This window comes from Choloepus didactylus, chromosome 3 (assembly GCF_015220235.1).
Source record: "Choloepus didactylus isolate mChoDid1 chromosome 3, mChoDid1.pri, whole genome shotgun sequence".
Taxonomy (NCBI): domain Eukaryota; kingdom Metazoa; phylum Chordata; class Mammalia; order Pilosa; family Megalonychidae; genus Choloepus; species Choloepus didactylus.
This window is the reverse complement of record NC_051309.1, coordinates 66,622,838-66,643,088: the sequence shown is the minus strand read 5'-3', so window position 1 is coordinate 66,643,088 and position 20,251 is coordinate 66,622,838. Positions and strand designations below refer to the sequence as shown.

The 20,251-nt window shown below is 35.1% G+C and overlaps 1 pseudogene; it reads left to right on the top strand.

The window, feature by feature from the left end:
* LOC119530279 overlaps positions 1 to 13,769 on the top strand; it is a 64,148-nt pseudogene extending 50,379 nt beyond the window's left edge.
* Positions 13,770 to 20,251: the final 6,482 nt, after the last annotated feature.

The window sequence follows — 20,251 nt, the reverse complement described above, 5'->3', positions numbered from 1 at the left end:
TTCAAAGTGGTATTCTCCAAAATGTTGCTCTTGGAGACTTTTGTCCTCTCTTAGCTTCAGCTCTTTTTCAATATTTCACTTTTAGGTGCTCTGAGGTCCCTCTGGTTGTGAGCTCTTTTTATAGGACTCCAGTGAACTAATCAAGACCCACTCTGAATGGGTGGGGCCACATTTCCATGGAAACATTCAATTAAGAGGTTGCACCCTAATCAAAGGTGACACTCACAGTTGGGTGGGTCATATCTCCATGGAAACACTCAATCAGAAGTTTCCAATCTAACCAACACTAATACGTCTGCCCCCACAAGATTGCATTAAAGAATATGACTTTTTCTGGGAGGCACAATATACAAATCAGCACAATAAGGTTTTTAAAATCAGAGTTTGGAGATAAAAATCCCACTTATTTTTGCTTATTTAAATTCATATGAGTACTGACTAATAAGTCATGCAATTTGTTCACTTTTATGCTAAAAATAAAGTCTCTAATACTCTATTATCACAGCAAATGCAGGCCATTTGGTGCAGAATATTTTGTTTATCTGTGCAATTTGCTCTTTTTACATTACTTATACATGAAAACAAAATCAAAACCAGTACAGAGATTCAAGACATCACAAACACTAAAATACAATTGGTAATATTACTACAAAAAAGCAGAATTTCCACAATGAGCCTGATGTCTCGATTTTCTTCTTTCTTTTCTTAACTCTTTCTTTTCTTTTTTTTTTAAATCATCCTTCCTCTTTATGTGAATAGAAATTAAAATAAGAACTGATGCAGGTATATAGAAATTGGCATTGTATTTCAGAGGCATTTCCTTCAATCTTGGTGAAAAGATGAAACAATGTCATAATAGAATAAAGAAATAAAACTCTTTAAATGTTTCTGATCATGAAGGTAAAGAAAAGATCTAATAGTGTCTGAAAAGTACCTAGCATATAGTTATAAAGCACATTATTGGAAACAAACGTATGAGCCATAGTCTTGGTTCTGGTAGGCTGTCTGAAAGAAACAATCTATCTGGAAGAACTCTTGTGAAAGAATGGAAATGTTCTAGACCTAGTGTTTTTTAGTGGGGGATAAGTTTGCCCCCAAGAGACATTTCCCAAAGGCTAGAAACATCTTTGTTGTCACATCTGAGGGGGGTGTTACTGGTATAGACTGCAGAGACCAAGGATACTTCCAAACATCCTACAGGTCAGCCTCCCACGAAAGGAATTATTTGGCCCAAAATGGATACTGTATCAAGATTGAGAAAACCTGTTATAGGAAATATGAATGAATCTATTAATTAAATTTTAAAATTAAAGTTACCATTTGGAAACAATATATGTAATTGGGCATTTCATGCAAAATAAATTAATATAATGTTGAAGTGTAACTTGAGGCTTAATAAAATAAAATAAAATTATAATACCTGTTGATGGTTACACTATTTAGTACTGAGACTATTCATTCTAATATATGTTCACCATTTATTAATTGTATTCATTGTTAAAACATATTCATTTAATCTTAAATACTATAGATATTATAGTATTTCTTGGATATTTCAGCTGTATGTACCTAATAACTCTCTTATCCCTTGGTGTCCATGACCCTAGGCTTTCATCTCTGGGAAATTCCTCTTCCCTCATTATCCTGGCCACAAATGAAGTTGTTATTTAAGAGTATGTGTCTTGCTGGCCAAACAACATCCTCAGACTGCTTCTTGCTGGTACATATTTGAGAGGAATTAAACAAAGGGTTTTAGAGGATGGGTTTGTTTTGTTTTGGTTCTTTGATACCATAATTTCCTCAACAAAGCAGTATGTTCTGATCTATTTGCTTTCTTTCACTTCCATGTGCAAATTGCCACACCTACAGATCTCTTCTTGGTATGAATTTAAACCTGCTGACTATTCTTTATTTACTACCTTCTGTATCTGCCACATTGTGATGGTTTGGAGGCTTTGTGAGACCCCAAAATATATGTTCTTAAGTTAATACATTTCTGTGGGTGTAGACCTATTGTGGGTGGGACCATTTACTTAGGCTACTTTGAAATATGACCCACTTAATTTAAGGAGGGTCTTAATTCTTTTACTGAGGTCCTTTATGAGAGGATGAAGCACATACAGAAGTTAAGAGATGAGATTAAGAGGCACTCATGGAAAAAGTCCTAGAGACGTTCTGAGACAAGAGCACATGCAAAGAAGCTGAAAGAGGAAACCACTGAAGCCAGAGGCTGGAAGCACTTAAACTGGAAGAGAAGGACCAGCAGATGGTGCCATGTGCCTTGCTACCTGACAGAGGAGCCCAAGCTCATGGTAACTGGTCTTCAGAGAAAGTATCATCCTGTTGATGCCTTAATTTGGACATTTTCACAGCCCTAGAACTGTAAATTTATAAGCTAATAAATCTCCAGTGTAAAAGTCAACACATTTCTGGTATATTGCATTCTGGCAGCTTTAGCAAACCAAAACACTCAACCATTTATCCTTCATTTGAATTGTGGCAAACTTAAAGCCATCTAAAATTGTAGGCTTGCATGGAAAAACATTATTCTCTGATCTAAACTTTACTGCTTGGCTGGTGCCCTGTCTCTGGCCAAGAATACTTAATGTAAAACTGTTCAGTTAAGACTCTTAGTGAAAATATTTTATCTTATTGTTTTAGAAATCGGCTAAGTTGGCTGCCTGACTCCGTTAATTTCAAATACAGGCTTAGCAAAAATTTTGGGTCTTAGTAGGACCCTATTCTCTTCAATCACTGGCTATTAACTAATTGATTCTTCCTTAACCTATCCTTTTCAATAGCAACTTACTATAAATATTGAGCACCAGAACCCACAAACACATAGAAATATCTGAGTTTTTCTACCATCTCACTCAGAACTATAGACTTGATGGACATTTCATGTCCCTGACAAGTTGGCATAGAGTATTACTGAAGGATTTGTCAAAGGCATAGCAAGAAGCACATGATTTCCAAACCAAAATTCTTGTTTCCTTTCCAGCCATAGCTAAATCAATGTCACATAGTTTAGTTTCTCTTGTGGACATACTGTACTCTCAGGAAACAATTAATGTAGTACTTAAGGTATAGGCTACACTATAATAAGGAAGCTGTAAAATCAAGTGACTCATATAAAATTGAAGTTTATTATTTCTCACTTAACAGTGAAGAAGAAGTGAAAGATCAAAGGGCAGATAGCAAGTTCTTGTCCACAAAGTTCAATGGATTTAAATTCCCTTCCAGTTTCCTTTGTCTTGTTGCTCTGAAGTTCCCTGGGCCATAGCTTTCATCCACATTTTTCCAGCTGTTCAAACAACACATCCATGTTCCATCCATGACAATGTGGAGTCAGAAAATGGAAGTCAAACAATTTTGAACTAACAAGTAAAATTCCCAATTTTATACACAGTACTTCTACTCATATTTCATTGCCCAAAACTTAGTTACATGGACATACCTAACTGCAAGGGAGATGGAAAGGCTTCAGGGGAAAATATTTGACTAGCTAAGTATTAAAGATGCTATTGCAAGGAGTAAGAGAGAGCAAGTAGACATTATAGGACAACTAGAAATCTCTGCTAAAATATATTTCTAAGGGAATTCAGGGAAAAAAAGTAGAGAATATTGATGCATAATCTGTCTTGAAGTGAGATCCATTTTATATGATAATATGATAAAAGCAAGCTGCACTACAAATGGGCTGCACCATTCTACTTCCCCATCATCAGTGATTAGGTACTTCCCTCTCTCCATATTTTCTCCAGCACTTGTATCATTCTATTTATTTTTTAAATGCTTTTATTATAGTTCCTGGTGTATTCACATAGTTATGCATTCACCACCACATCTTTATGAGAACATTTCCATTTCTTACGTAAAGAAAGAGGAGGAAAAAAAAAAAAAAAAAGAAAAAATAATGAATAAAAAATGAAAGAAAAAATAAAATAAAATAAATAAACTACAGTAATAAAGAAGTCAGACAACAACACCACACCAAGAATCCAATTTCCCTCCCTCCCTTATATCCCCCTCTTATAGACATTTAGCTTTGGTACAATGTTACAGTTAACTATAGACACTAGTTTTCATTGATTATATTTTTCTCCAATAACATACCATTGAAACACTGCAAAGTTGACATCCATTTGCTCTGCCTCATGTAAAACCATTCTTATATTTGTACATTTAATCACTATGATTGACCACTCTAGGTTTCACTAAGTTATACAGTCTGACTCTTTATTCTATCTTTCCTTCTTGGTGTCATATATGACATTATCCTTGCTCTTTCAACTGTACTCACAGTCACTTTTGTTCAGTGGACTTACAATATTGTGTTACAATCATACAGTATTGTGCTATCCATTTCTGGATCTATACAATCAACCCTCATGAACATTCTATACTCCTTCAGCATTAAATGCCCAATCTCTGCACTCTTTCTATCTCCTGATAACTTGTGGTCTCAGCTTTAACTCTCAGAATATTACTTCACATTAGTGTGACCATACAGTATTTTTCCTTTTGTTTCTGGCTAATTTTGTTCAACATAAGGTCCAGAAGTTTCACCCACATTGTTATATGCTCCATGACTTTATTCTGTCTTACAGAACATAATATTCCATTATGTTCTGCCCCAATTGGGGCAGAGTTTGTTTATCCACTTATCCAGTGATGGACATTTGGGCTGTTTCTATTTCTTGAGAATCATGAATAATGCCACGATACACATCAGTTTATAAATGTCCTTTTGTGTCCTTGCTTTCAGTTCCTCCAATAATATACCACAGGTAGCTAAGTATGGGGTTGTCATATGGTCCTGAAACCACATTATTGGATATACACTTGGAAGAACTGAGAGCAGGGACATGAATGGACATTTGCATACTGATGTTTATGGTGGAAGTATTCATGATTTGCAATGGATGGAGGTGGCCTAAGGGTACATGTACTGATGAATGGAATGGCAAACTGTGGAGTATACATACATTGGAATAGAGTGGCTACAAGAAGGAATAAAGTTGTGAGGTATGCAACTAGGTGAATGGAACTGGAGGAAAATCTTTTGAGTGAAATAAACCAGAAATGAAAAGACAAACATTACAATACCTCACTAATATGTACTAAATATAATGTGAAAATTCTGAGAATTGAATCTGAGAGCATAGGTTATACAGGGAAGGCTAAAGGTAAATTCTTAGATTGCAAGCTCTTACAGCAGTTACATCTATTCCTCAGTTGTAATCATTATTTCCAAATTCTGAGATGGCTGAGCTCTTTGTGTATACATCTGGTCAGCCCCAGGAACTTTGGGTATCTGTGTGACACCTGAGACTCAGAGCCAGATTTCAGCAGCTATGAATGTCGGCATTATCCCATACAGCAAATGTTAAAAAGCTGAAAAAGAGATCAGACTTCAGTCAGAGATGTGAACTAAATGGACTGGATTCTGAAAGGGAGTTCAAATTTCAATTAAAGATATGAATGAAGCTGATTTGGTTAGGACTAAGGCAAATCATACTAAAGGGTAAAGGATGATATTGACACTGTTTTAAAACTTCAACTTCTGGGTGAAATCAAAGGAAGAGATGTTTATTTGGTACAAAATCCTTATTTTCTGTACCACACTACATAATTTAACTTGTATGGTTAGTTTATTCAAACACCATACATACATGGAACATTGAATAGGGGGTGAGATTACATTGGTTTGTACAGGTTAGTGTGGAGCCCTGATACATCCCAGAGTAATTGGGGCAGAGAATAAAAATGTATTTGCAAAGCCCCCTTGAGGGACTGCGGAAAAATGTGTAAATATTAACATTCCCCACTTGGGGAATTACTGATATTCTCACAATCATTGAAGACTAACAATTTAGAAGGCTGAGTCCTTGATCTTGGGGCATGCCCTTATGAAATTTGTTACTGCAAAGGAGAGGCTAAGCCTACTTATAATTGTGCCTAAGAGTCATCCCCAGAGAAACTCTTTTGTTGCTCAGATGTGGCCTCTCTTTCTAAGCCATCTCCTAGATAAACCCATTGCCCTCCTCCCTATGTAGGACATGACTCCCAGGTGTATAAATCTCCCTGGCAACATGGGACATGACTCCTGGTGATGAGACTGAACTCAGAATTATGGAATTGAGAAATCCTTCCTGACCAAAAGGGGGAATAGAAATGAAACAAAATAAAGATTCAGGGGCTGAGAGATTTCAAATGGAGTCAAGAGGTCTTTCTGGAGATTATTCTTATGCATTATATAGATATCCCTTTTTAGTTTTTAGTATATTGGAATAGCTAGAATGAAATACCTGAAACTTCTGAATTGCAACCAAGTAGCCTTGATTCTTGAAGATGATCATATAACTCTATAGCTTACATGGTGTGACCTTGTGATTGTGAAAACCTTGTGGCTCAAACTCCCTTTATCTAATGTATGGACAGATGAATAGAAAAATTGGGACTAAAATTAAATGAATAATGGCAGGGGAATTGGATATTTTGGATGTTCTTTTTCACTTTTACTTTTATTCTTATTTTAATTTTATTTGCAATATTGAAAATGCTCAAAAATTGATTGTGGTGATGAATCCACAACTATACGGTGGTCCTGTGAAAAATGGATTGTGCACTTTGGGTGATTGTATGGTATGTGTATATATTTCAATAAAATTGATTTTTTTTTTAAATGCAGAAAAAACAAGCTGCCAACTGAATGGTAATGTGTTATATTTCAGTAAAATAAGCAAATAAGTTTGTTTATGTCAATACTGCTGTGGGAAGACATACACTAGAATTTGTAATATTTGGCGGGGCGGTACATTGTGAGGTGAGAATAGGAGTATACGAATGCATGATTAGCCTGCTTTTATACATTTTTACTATATTGTTTCACATGTTACAATAAGTTTCTATAATTTTTAATTTGAAAGACAACAAATTAAGAAGGTTTAGATCAGATATAATATAAAACATTTTTATTTTAAAAATTTAGTTATTATATCTCATTACTCAAGTAATTTACTATGCTGCTCTTTGTTCACCAGATAATGAGTGCCTGAGACTGTGTAAAATGTTTATCATAGATTATTCTTGAGATTATCTTTGGCCTTACGAAGTCTATACCTTAATGACATTTATAGGGAAATAACTAAGCATTTATATGCAGTGTGATTTGTGCTCTGATCAGTAAAGCACCGCAGAAAGTGTCAGAGTAGCTTCTGGGGGAGGCCCCTGAGATGTGGGAGGGGAGAATTGACATATCTACAAGAGTTATCTGGGGGACGAAGTAATGAAGAGTGTCATTGACAGAATAAATGGCATTGATTATCACCAAAGTGAAAGACTACTGGATAAAAATTAATATGGTGATAAATATGACTGGGTCAAGGTCAGAATATCCAATAACTCAAATTTAATTTTTAAGAAATGTTTTACTTTGTTTAAAATAGCAGGATTAAAAGTTTAAAAAAAACAATTCTAGGAAGATAACTTCCTAAATGTACATTCTTGACTTGTTCTCCCCCAAATGCCCTCTATGGAACAGCATATAACAAATAATCTGCTGACACACTGAACTGTCTAGTGACATATTAAATGAATATGCAGATGAAGTTTTGAGTCCTTCAGAGATAATTCAGAAGAGAAGTGAAACAAATGTGAGAGCAAGTGAACAAGCAACAGAAGAGGTCTTGACACTTAAGTCTTTAAAAGTGGATTTTATGGCCCTGAGATGGGCCAGACTTCAAATTATGGTGGGTAACCTCAGAACATGGCTCCTCTTTTCCACTTGATATTTGTAGTCTTTGGATGGCTTAGACATTTTTTTTCATTGCAGTATAGTAGTGTCTATATTTTCCATCCCATTGTTTGCAAAGGAGGACTATTTCTCCTCTACTTATACTCTGAGAGGATGGAGACTTGGGAGACCTCCATAGACCTAACATTCAGCAGCAATATGTTAAGTTTTTTCTCAGTTGGTTCACAAAATAAAAAAAAAAAAAAACTAGTGTTTTTCAGTCAGACACAACGATAAGGAGACAAAAGAACTATTTGAGAACACTCAGTAACTAAAAAGAAAAAAGTTTCATAGTTAGAATAGGTGCACCTTGATAGGTAAACAAAATAGCTATCTTTTTGAAATACAGTTCTTTTTAACAACAAATGACAGTGGGATCTACGGGGAAGATGCTTTTAAAACAAGGAGGCTTCCCAAATTTTTATTTTGAAAAGTAATAATTTAAAAAGAATACTGTAAGAAATACAAATAAATATTGGTTACTGCTAAAGACAAAATTTAGATAGTTGAGAATTAATTTAACATGATAAAGACCACTGGAAAATAACTAAGAACATTAAATTAATTAGGAATTGACACTGTAAATTGGAGAAAAAAAGAATATTCACCACCTCAAATCTCTAACAGCAGTTTAGAGGTTTTAGCTATTGTATGTACAAAAGAAAATAAAATAAGTGTAATCAGTATAATCACACTGAGTGAAAATATACATGTGTGGATATATTTGTATGCTTATGAATTTCAACAGATGCCATGAACATAGAAACTTCCAGTTACAAATGATTATTTTGTACACATTTGTTTATTGTATTACTTTTTATTTTATTGTTTATTGTTTTCTATATCCCTTCAGACCATTTCCAAAGCAACCAGAAGTTCAAGCCAGCTACAAAATATCACTGTCATTATGAAAACAATGTGGGTATATTAATTCTTTTAGTAATGTTTCAAAGTTTGATGTGTTGGAATAGGAAAATATAAGCTCAGTTTTTTTACAAAATGTCACACAATAGGTAGATTAGCAAACCACTTTGAAAAATGAAGTTGTTTCAATTCTCTGTCACTACTGAATTTTTAGAAAATTTGATTGAAGATAAGCATAATTAAATTCTCTATATATGTCTGTCATAATCAAATGTTTAACACCCACTATAGTTAATTAGATAAAATTAGATACATACGGAGATGCAAATATGGAATGTAAATGGAAGTCAATCCAAAATCAAAACTTTAATTTACACTCAGTAGGCATGTTTTATATAAAAAATCTTTGTTAGCTAAATTTTGTCACTCATTTTTAGACTGAAATACAGAAATAAAGAAAACAAATTTAATTTACATAAGAGTTTTATGTTTAAGAATATTGCAATTAAATGTTTTGCATATATTGAATATGAAATATTCTCATTAGTTTTTAAAGAATATGTTAATATTTCATGCTATTTAATTTCAACATAAGTACATTACATTCTTAATTTTTTTAGTCTAGCATTGTATAAGTATGCATATATTAAAATAAGATAATACAAATGCAACTTTTTACTGCAACTGATAGTAGGAGTAAAAGAAGAGACTACATGATTCACATAGAGAGGATTCAAACTACGGATTTCTAGAAAAAGAATTTTAAAATGCTTGGAATTGCTTATTTCCTTGGCAAATATAAAGCAAAGCAGTATGACAGAACCAATTCAGTTTTCAAATAATTATGTGATTTTGAGTTTATGAACTAAAAAAAAGAGTTTACATTCACTACAAAACAAAATGCAACTCCTTAGGTTCACAAAATGGGATGGGTGATTACAGAACTGCGAACTTTTTCCATGAAGCATGCCGCTTGTCTCATTTTGAAAATTTTTACCACACGTTAAAGATGTTCTGATTAAAAACCAAACATCAACCTTGACACTGTCTCTTAACTGACTAAAGATTGTGTTTATATCAAATAAATAGTCTCAAGTAGTCTAAAATGATTTCTTTCCCATTAAATTGTCTTTAGATAACTAAAGAAAATGGGCAGGAGCATAACCATTAGGTGACTGGCTTAAAATCCAATTGCATCCATAATTCACTCATTAAAAATTAAATAATAGCAGGTAAATGATCTGTCGTTATGGGTTCTGTCTTTTATGACACCCTTTGGAGACTAAAACTCAACTAAATACAGTGCCACTACACTCAAATGGAGAAGAGAAGGGGCAAACAAATGCAACAAACAAAGTCAAATCAATAATGCAAAATAAAACTTATTTAAAACAGATTGTTTGGTAGCAGTCATTTTTACAATGTTATACCAACCTGCAATAATTATTTGGAAGAGTGAAATAGAATGTTTTCAATTTAATTATCTGTGCTTTGGATGCAAAGAGATGAAAAAAATAATCATCATCATTAGTAAGCAGCCTGGGTTCTTCCTGTTGATATTAGCCAATCAACTACTCAGCCAGCCATCACCTTTTCACAGTTCTGTGCATTTGCGTTACTGGAATGTCCTTCCACCTTTAGCCACCCTGCGTGATATACATTCTTGAAGACTGTATTTCAATATTACCTTCTTGTGAAGTCCTCCACATAGAAGTCATTAGACTCATATAAATATTTTGAATAGAATTCATTTACCCCTACCCAGGTCTGCAGATCCCACTGCAGTGTAAGCTCCCTGACAGTATACATCTTGTTTTATTCCAGTTTTCTAGGAGCTGGGAACCCCTGGGATCAGCACACAAAAAAAGCATACAAGTATTAATTTCCCCTATTAAATTCAATAATTTCTTCAATTATATATCAGAAAATAACCCAAATAACCTTAACTCATTAATTACTTTTTTTTTATTTTTATTTTTTAAAAATATAGTATGTCAGAGACTGATAAATGCTATCGAGAGAAATAAATTTAGGTAAGAGTAATGGAAAATGATGGGATGGCTGGGTTGCCATTTCTTGAGGATGGTCAGTAGAGACTTTACTGATAAAGTGATATCTGAACAGAAACTTGAAGAGAGGGAAAGAGACATTTAGATCTCGAGGGAGAGTGTTCCAAGAGGAGGGTACAATATATAAAAAACCCAGAGGCGGACACGTTATTAACACAATTAAGGGAGGAAATGTAGGCCAGTGGGTATGGAGTAGAGCGAGTAATATAAGTGGGAATGGATAGTAGTACAGGCATATTTCACAGATATTACAGGTTTGGTTTCAGACCACCACAATAAAGTGAATATTATAATAAAGTCACACAAAATTTTTGGTTTCCCAATGCATATAAAAGTTATGTTAACACTAGAGTATATTAACTATGCACTAGCATTTCGTCTAAAACAACAGTGTACCTACCTTAATTAAAAATGCTTTATTGTAGCCTACAGAGATTGACATTCCATGGGAGCCCTGGTTTCTCTCAAACCTGGAATGTGAGGCCTGGTCCAACCTTCCTCTTTCCTCTGCCCTGCTCTTTACCCATGCCTGCATCAGTTGCCGCTGCTTCCTGCTTGCCCCTGGAGAAGCGAAGACGGATGTGCCCTTCTGCTGTGCGCAGGGATGACTGCGCCGCCCCTCCAAATCCTCCCGGCCTCTGAGGGGTTCACTAAGGACATAGGCAGAGGCCTTTGGGAGTAGTCAGAGGAGGACGACAGGAAGATGGCGCCGCAGAACCAGAGTGGATCCCAGAGACTCTCTATATCACCGCTATCTCCGCTGTCCTGTACAACTACACCCGCTTGAGCCAAGATATCCACTCCTTGCCCCAGAACATCAAATTCGATGTTGATGACAAGCTTTACAAACAGGGACGCTCAAGTCAACTGGGCAGTGAATTGGCCGTATTGCAAACTTTCAGTAAAGAACGTTTGCTTCATTGTTTCCAGACTTGGATAGATCATAGTGTGGAAGTTGCTTCAGTGTAGCGCTGCCTACTCATTCAGTAGACTGTGCTCTTCTGTAGCAGAATCAGATGGTGTAGTAAAAGAAACAGCCACTCAAGTTGGCTTTGTTTTAGCAGCTTTCTTTCAGATGCAGGCTGGTGCAATGATGCTGAGAAAGTTTCTCGGTCCTGCCTTCAGTTGTGTACTCTACGTGACAAGATGCCTCACTGGTTTCCTACAGTGGAATGTTTTGTGAGGTTGCTTCATGGAAGAAATGGAAACTGCAGCTATCAATTTGGTGAAGAAACATTAAAGTTAGCTCAGACATATATGGATAAACTGTTAAAACACGGCCAGCAAGCAAACAAAGCTACACTCTATGGAGAACTGTGTGCACTTCTATTTGCAAAAAGTCACTGTGATGAGGCTTGTGTGGTAATACGTGAGCTTAAGAAGGCAGAACAGTTAAACATGCAGTGTATTCAGCACGGGATCATTTTGGATCCACACAACCAAAGTATTCTGATACACTGCTAGATTATGGATTCTACTTAATGTAAATAATATCTGTCAGTCCACTGCATTTTATCAGGCAGCTGTTGACTATCCACAGTCAATGTTTGTTGGCAAAAATATCCAGGTAGCAACAGCTCATGAAAACTTGTCTTATTTGTTTATGTTCATTACTATAGCTCTTGGAAATTTGACAATGCAGTATTTCATGCAGAAAGAGATATCGGTATCATTATCCACAACCTAGTTGAAGATTGTCATCTTTCCTCTTCTTCAAAGAGAGTTTAAGCACTTATTTTTAGAATAAATTGCAATTGACTGTCTATTCTGGTTTGCTAATGCTGCTATTATGCAAAATACCAGAAATGAATTGGCTTTTATAAAGGGGGTTTATTTGGTTACAAAGTTACAGTCTTAATGCCATAAAAGCATCCAAGCTAAGGTGTCAACAACAGGTGCCTTCACTGAAGGTTTGCTGATGGCTTCCAGAAAACTTGTTAGCTGAGAAGGAACATGGCTGGCATCTGCTGATCCTGGGTGGTGTTCCACCTCCTCTCTCAGCTCCTGTGTATTCTTGTTTCTTTCTCCCAGGATGTTTCTCTCTAAGTGCCTGGGGTCTTGTCTTAGCATATCCTAGGGAAAACTCTGGGATTCATCTCTCTTAGCTTCTCCAGTTCAAACTCTGGGCTAGCAAAAGTCTGCTTTCAATGGCCATCTCTAAAATGTCTCTCTCAGCTGCAGCACTGAGCTCCTTCTGTCTGTGAGCTCTTATAGGACTCCAGTGATTAAATTAAGACCCACACTGAATGGGCAGGTTAAAACCTCCATGGAAATAACCTAATCAAAGGTATTAACCACAGTTGGGTAGGGCACATCTCCATAGAAAGATACAATCAAAAGGTCACACCCTAATCAAAAAGATTAATCAATCTGCCCCAACAAGATTGAATCAAAAATATGGCTTTTTTCTGGGGGACATTGTGGGTGTGTATATATATACACACAGACATACATATACATACATACAAACCAGTGTATGCCATAAAGGAAACTGAACAGAGGCTGCTTCAAGAAGCTCATGATTTACATCTGTCTTCATTTCAATTAGCTAAAAATGCTTTTGGAAAGTTTGATGTACAGATTGAAAAGCACTATGGAAACCTTGGAGGACTTTCTCAATGAGAACATTTAAGGAAGCTGATGAATGCAAATCAAAGCAATTCAGATTAAAGAGCAACTTCTTGGTCAAGAGGATTATGAAATAGCCCATTCAGTGGTAAAGTTGGCTTCTTTATATAACTATGACATGAAGTGATGTGAAAATTTTATTTTCAGTCTATAATAATTGGGAAGGTACTTTTTGGTGTAGGTTATAGGGGACTAGCGTATAATTACCAAGGTCTCATTAAGTTTTACAACACCATTGGAAATTAGGAGAAAGTGTTTGACTATCACAATGTTCTAACTGGAACCGATTGTGATATAAGCAGTATTCTGTGACTAATGTTCTTGAAGATGTCAACACCAGCCCCAAATCCACTGAAGAAATGATGGAATCTTTCCCATTTTCTTAGAATGTTGAGGGACCAAGCTGCTGAGGAAGGACCTCAGTTAACCAATTAACCTTTTCCCAGATTCCAGGGAATTTACACTGTGAAATCAAAACATGTTTTGGGGCCTGGAGTTTGCACTGAAAGGCTGGTCTAGTTCATTGAAGACCCCACTTGGGTGACCTCTGTTTTGCAGTTTCCATAGGAATAAGCATATTCAGTTGTATTCAGCATGTACCACATATATTATAAGTAGTCTGGCTGACATTTTTCAACCTAGTAAAATAAACAACAGAAAATTGTTTTTTCTTTTTAAAAATTATTCATTTTGCAAGCCTGAAAGAAAAATATAACGCCAAATAAAAGTAATTGATAATTTAAAAGAGTTGCCTTCTTTTTATATAAGGATGATTGAACAACATTTTTAATAGTTTTTTTTTAATTGTAGAATATAACATATACATAGAAGTGATAACTTTCTAAGTGAAAACATATAATTCTTCCATGTGAAGTTATTCAATATTGGATTGTATAGAAATATTCAGGGGAATATTTTTATATGCAGTATAGAAAAGTTATCACACTACTAATAAAAGAGGGACATCCTGATTTAAAGTTGGCTACCTTACCCAGGAAAATGGACACAACCATCTCAGAGCTATATTACAAGGGAAGGACTATCAAATTCATTTGAACTGGACCAGTGTTGACTAAGTAATAAAAGATCTCACATACCAGCAGTTTTAACTTTTCTTTTTTTTTTTTTTAATTTTGTAGAACAGTATACGCTATTCTGATAATACTTGCTAACACGATCAGGAGGATCTAAAAAGGACCAGCCTAATGTAGAAGGCAGTTCTGTGGATCTCAGGCTTTAGATTATTTTAGCCTTTGCATATGCTTTTGTCAAAAGAATGATTTCATTTAAATGTATAATGAAAAGTGATAATGCAAAATCATATGCATGTAATAGATCTGAACTAGGCAAATTGGGCAATTTCAATGGCATATCTTTAGTCAAGGTAGAGAGATGATGATACATAAACAGGTCTATGAATTTCTGCTGCAGATATCCCCCACATTTTAAATGTTACCCTAATAATATTGCAATTAGCAAGTGTATAGACTAAGAATCATGAAATGGCTTATTTATGTGGATGTGGATTTTAGGTTACTATTGGTTTGTGTGGATTAATTGAAAAACAAACACCCAAAATTAACACAGTCTTAGAAATCCTTCATTTTTATGGTAATTAAGAGTACAGCTAAGCCATTTTATTTGAAATCCAGGAGTTAAAGGCAAGATCCCTTAATGACATATCTATTTCACTGAATTTTATTTCTATTTATTGGGTTTTGATTTTATCTTTTTTTAACCCAGTCAGGTTATTTAATGTTGAGGTAATATCCAAATTTGAGAAGTTGTGTCATCTGGCAGTCCAAGAAATATAAAGGTCTTTTTCTGTTACCTCAGTTCTTATTATCGTGGCCCATTTGGTGCCTCTATTGTTAAAAATCTGGGTTTCTCCCCCTTCTTTTCAGGGATTCATGACTTAGCTATCAGGGATGATTCTGCTGGCTAAAGCTTGGAGTATTCTATGGATGAGTGGATGTGTGTTGAACTTTGATTTTCTTTTAACATGCATGTTGGATGGAACAGGAGAAAATCTAAACTATCTGCCACATTGTATACAGAAAAATTAATTGGAGATTTCAAATAAATTTGTTTTTTAACACATTTTTGACCTCCTCTACTATAGTCTTGTTTAAAACTGTTATTTACAGTCTTGTTAGTTATAAGCCTGTGCTTCTATGTCTGTAGGAAGGGATTAATTGGAGGATAAAGAGAGCCCAGACCCTAAGATTATAGCTATGTGATTTAGAAACATGGGTTTATTCCTTAAATTGAACTATTATTTTTTTAAGTCTGAAAAGAGTAAATTGGCATGCTTGCAGTTTATAAAGTTGACCAAGAGGAACCTCTTTTATCAATTATCATGTAGTCTGTGTGACCAAGGATTAACATTTTAAAATTATTGAGCCCTATCCTCATGGACCTATATATTAATGCATCCAAATGGTATTTTTGGAATAGGCCTTGCATGCTTTCATTGGTTATTTAGAATCCTGTGGGTTTTTGCAGTATAGGAATGACATCACGAATCATTTTTCAATAATATTTGAAGCTTCTGCTTCCAAATGAAGTTTTTTTCTAATTTATGTTTTTTTGTTTGTTTGTTTTGTGCATATATATAGCACTTCCTAGATAAAATTAAGCAAATGTCTTAAAGCCTCATCCTCCCTAATTCAATTTGAGCTAAATTTAGCTCACACTCAGTGATAAAGAAACAAGCCTAAGATCACAGTGTGAAGATGTCAAGTGGCAGTATTTTTGTTTTTTTGAGCATAATTATTGGCAATTTCCCCTTATCAGCTACTAATTGAATATAGTTTCTATAAATCCATACAGTTTTTAATACAAACACTCTAGCTTGAGAAAAGAGATTGCCAGTTTTTGTTAGTGTGATGTGATTTAATATGCTATTACTCTGGTTCTAATGAAGAATAATCCCCTAATAATTTTAGCTGTGGGTTTATCCTTTTAGTAGGGATGTTTGGAAAGGCATAGAGATCAATGCCACCATAATTTAGGGGGTTAAAAATCTCCAAGAAAAAAAAGAATATAATTTATCTCAAAATAACTAATAGCTTGCACAAACTCTTGATAGAGGGTAGCGTTGTATGGTAAGGAATCCCAAACCAACTTGAAGATTTTTCTGGGGTTTAACTAAGTAATAAGTCAGGGGACTTTGGTTTCATTCTTCCCTGACTTTAATTCTTTCTCTCCTACCCAATCTTTTTTCTTAACGTTTGAAGCTACTAAAATACAGTGCATCAGAGAGTTCTGTTAACACTGGCACTTGCCACACAAGTGGTCAGTCACTCCAGTATTCATTTTAATGGAGCCATTTGTGTCTCTTAGAACGTAGTCTTCATGGGTTCCCAAAGCTGACTTTGCCCAAAGCATTAAGACTTTTTTTTTTTTTTTTTTTTTAAACCATCAAATCTCTTGTCTCTGCTTAGTTAGAAATGAACTCAGGCTAGCTTTATAGTAATCCTTATCCCAGTGTGCTTTCATTTGGGGAAATAATGGATTTGACAAAAATAACATGTTAGGAGGAGTTCATAATTTTGTAAAAATTAAGTACAGATGCTTCAATCTTAAAAACATTGAGGATTCCATTTGACTGGTTCTTATAATGCAAATAGAATGCTGAACACTTAAAACATGGCTAAAACATGATTGAAGCTTTTGGCCAATATTTTACAAATTGAAAGAATGATTTGCTGAGTAGCAGATATTGCAACTGGACATTTGGTTTTTATATTTCTCCCAGGGTTCATAGCCTTGCTGCTTCCAAACTATTCTTTTTTCTGGATGGCAAAGTTACTACTGCAAAAGTGCTTATTTATATAAGTACAAATTTTGGTTTTATTTTCATTTAATCAACTCACATTTCAAATCTTGGCTTTGGAGGACCTCAGTTCTGGCCAGGAAATTCTTTCTTTTTTTAATCTGACATCTGGTTTAATCTCCAGCTTGAACACTAATAGTGCTTTTGGCACCATGTTTCATGAATATTTTGGGCAGAAGACTGATTTTATCCTAATGGTGGTCTGAAGAAGTTTGCTTTAGGGTTTATCGAATAATACTAGCCTGTAATTGGAATCCTAGGGATCTGTAACATGATTTATCAACTCTGATGTAATATTCTAAATCCTGTATTGTCATTTCAGCAATGTTCACAGTATTTTAGCCAGGAGTAGATTCACCCCTCAAGATTTCACTTTGCTCATCCATAGGAAGAAAATCCTCATCAATTAAAGTGTTGTATGAGATTGGAGGAATTTGGTCACATCTTCAGGCTGCATGTCTAATTCTAGTTCTCTTGCTATTTCTACCACATTTGCAGTTACATACTCCATTGAAGTTTTGAATCCCTCAAATTCATCCATGAACACTGTAATCAATCTCTTCCAAACTGCTGTTAATTTTGATATTTTGACCTCCTCCCATGAATCATTAATGTTCTTAATGACATCTAGAATGGTCAATTCTTTCCAGAAGATTTTCAATTTACTTTGCCCAGATTCATGAGAAGAATCACTATCTATTACAGTTATAGCTTTATGAAATACATTTCAAAAGTCTCAATTACTCCTTGACCCTTGGGCTTCATAATGAGTGTTGTGTTAGCAGATATGAAAACAAAATGAATCTCATTGCATAACTCCATCAGTGCTTTTGGATGGCCATGTGCATTTTCAGTGAGCAGTAATATTTTGAAAGGAATGTTTCCTTTATTTTCTGAAAAGTAGCAACAGTGGGTTTAAAATATTCAGCAAACTGTGTTGTAAATAGATGTGCTCTCATCAAGGGTTCACTGTTGCATTTACAGAATGCAGGCACAGTAGACTTTGCATAATTTGTAAGAGCCTAGGATTATCAGAATGGTTAATCAGCATTGCTTTCACATTAAAATCACCAGTTGCATTATCCCATAACAAGAGAGTCAGCCTCTCATTTGAAGCTTTGAAGCTAGGTATTGACTTCTCTTTAGCTACGAAAGTCCTAGATGGTGTCTTCTTACAAAAGGAGGCTGTTTCATCTACATTGAAAATCTGTTGTTTAGTGTAGCCACCTTCATCAATTATCTGAGCTAGATCTTCCGGATAACTTGCTGCAGCTTCTACATACCACACTTGCTACTTCAACTCTGCACTTTAATGTTATGGAGAAGGCTTCTTTCCTTAAACCTCATGAATCAACCTCTGCCAACATCAAACTTCTCTTCTGCAGGTTCCTCACCTCTCTCAGTCTTCAAAGAATTGAGTATTAGGGCCTTGCTCTGGAATAAGCTTTGGCTTAAGGGAATGTTGTGTCTGGGTTGATCTATCCAGACCACAAAAAGTTGCTTCATGTTGGTAATAAGACTGCTTTGCTTTCTTATCTTTCATGTGTTCACTGGAGTGGCACTTTTAATTTCCTTCAAGAACTTTTCCTTGTATTTACAGCTTGTTCAACTTTTGACCTACCTACCTCTCAGCTTTTGACCTACCTTTCTCATTAAGCTTAATCATTTATAACATTTGATTTAAAGTTAGAGATGTGGCAATAGTCCTTTAATTTGGACTCTTGGAGGCCATTGTAGGGTTATTACTGGTCTAACTTCACTACTGTTTTTTCTCAGGGAATAGGGAGGCCTGTAGAGAGGAGGAGAGAAGGGGAATGGCTGGTTGGAGAAGCAATCAGAACAAACACAACAATTATCAATTAAGTTTGCTATCTTATATGGGTGCAGTTCATGGTACCCCATAACAATTACAATAACATCAAAGATCATAGATCAGCATAACAGTTATAATAATAATTACATAGTTTAACATATTGTGAGAATTACTGATGTTTGACACAGAGATGTGAAATGAGCATATGCTGTTTGAAAAAATGCCAATGATTGATTTGTTCAATTTTAATTTGTAAAAAACACAAAATCTTGAAAGTGCAATACAGCGAGGTGCAATAAACTGAGGTATCTCTGTAGGTGATGAGGTCAGAGATAAAGCAAAGAATTAGATTATGTAGAGTTTTATAGGCATTTATAATAACTCTGATTTTTATTATGGAAAATATGGGAAGACACTGAAAGTTTTGAGGAATAACAGGAATCTGACATATATCAAAGATTGATATGACTCCTCTTGAAAAGTAGAATTAGAAGAGTAAGTAAAGGAATTTGAAGATTGGTTAGAAGAGAGTTGAATAATCCTGGTGAGAGATGGTGGTGGCTTGGACCAGGGTAAGAGTATCACAATATTAACTGACTAGATTCTGGATGCATTTTGAAGACAGTGACAATAAAATTTAGGGTACATGAGAAACAGAAGACTTTGCCTAAGGATTTTGACCTGAGCAAAAGAGGAATGGAGTTGCTATTTTTCTTAAATACTCCTCACCTTACCCATTAATGTGACATTCAACAAATACTTAAGTGATTGGATGTATAAAACACTTTTCTAATTACCAAAATTCTAAGAAACATTTAAAAGTTGAGGAAAAGTCCCAGGTGTACCTGGAAGCCACTTATAAGGCAAAAGACTGAGGACAATTTCATCTGTGATGTGGGGATGGAATATTTCACTGAGGTGGAGACCACAAGGTGGAATTTTGAAGGTTAAATATGAATTTTCTACAAAGAAGTGTTGTTAGAGATTGAATCATGTCACCCACAAAGAGATGAGTAAGTCTGAAACCCCCATCCTGAGGATATGAATTCATTTGTAAATAGAATCTTTAATGATCCTTTTAAGGTGAGGTTAAACTGAATCAGGATGGGCCTTAAACCAATATTACTGATTCCTTATAACCACAAGAAATTTGGACACAGCAGTAGGAGAGGGAAGGAGAAAGAAGGACACAGATAGCCATGTGACAGAGATATAGATTGAGTTATGAATGCATTACCAAC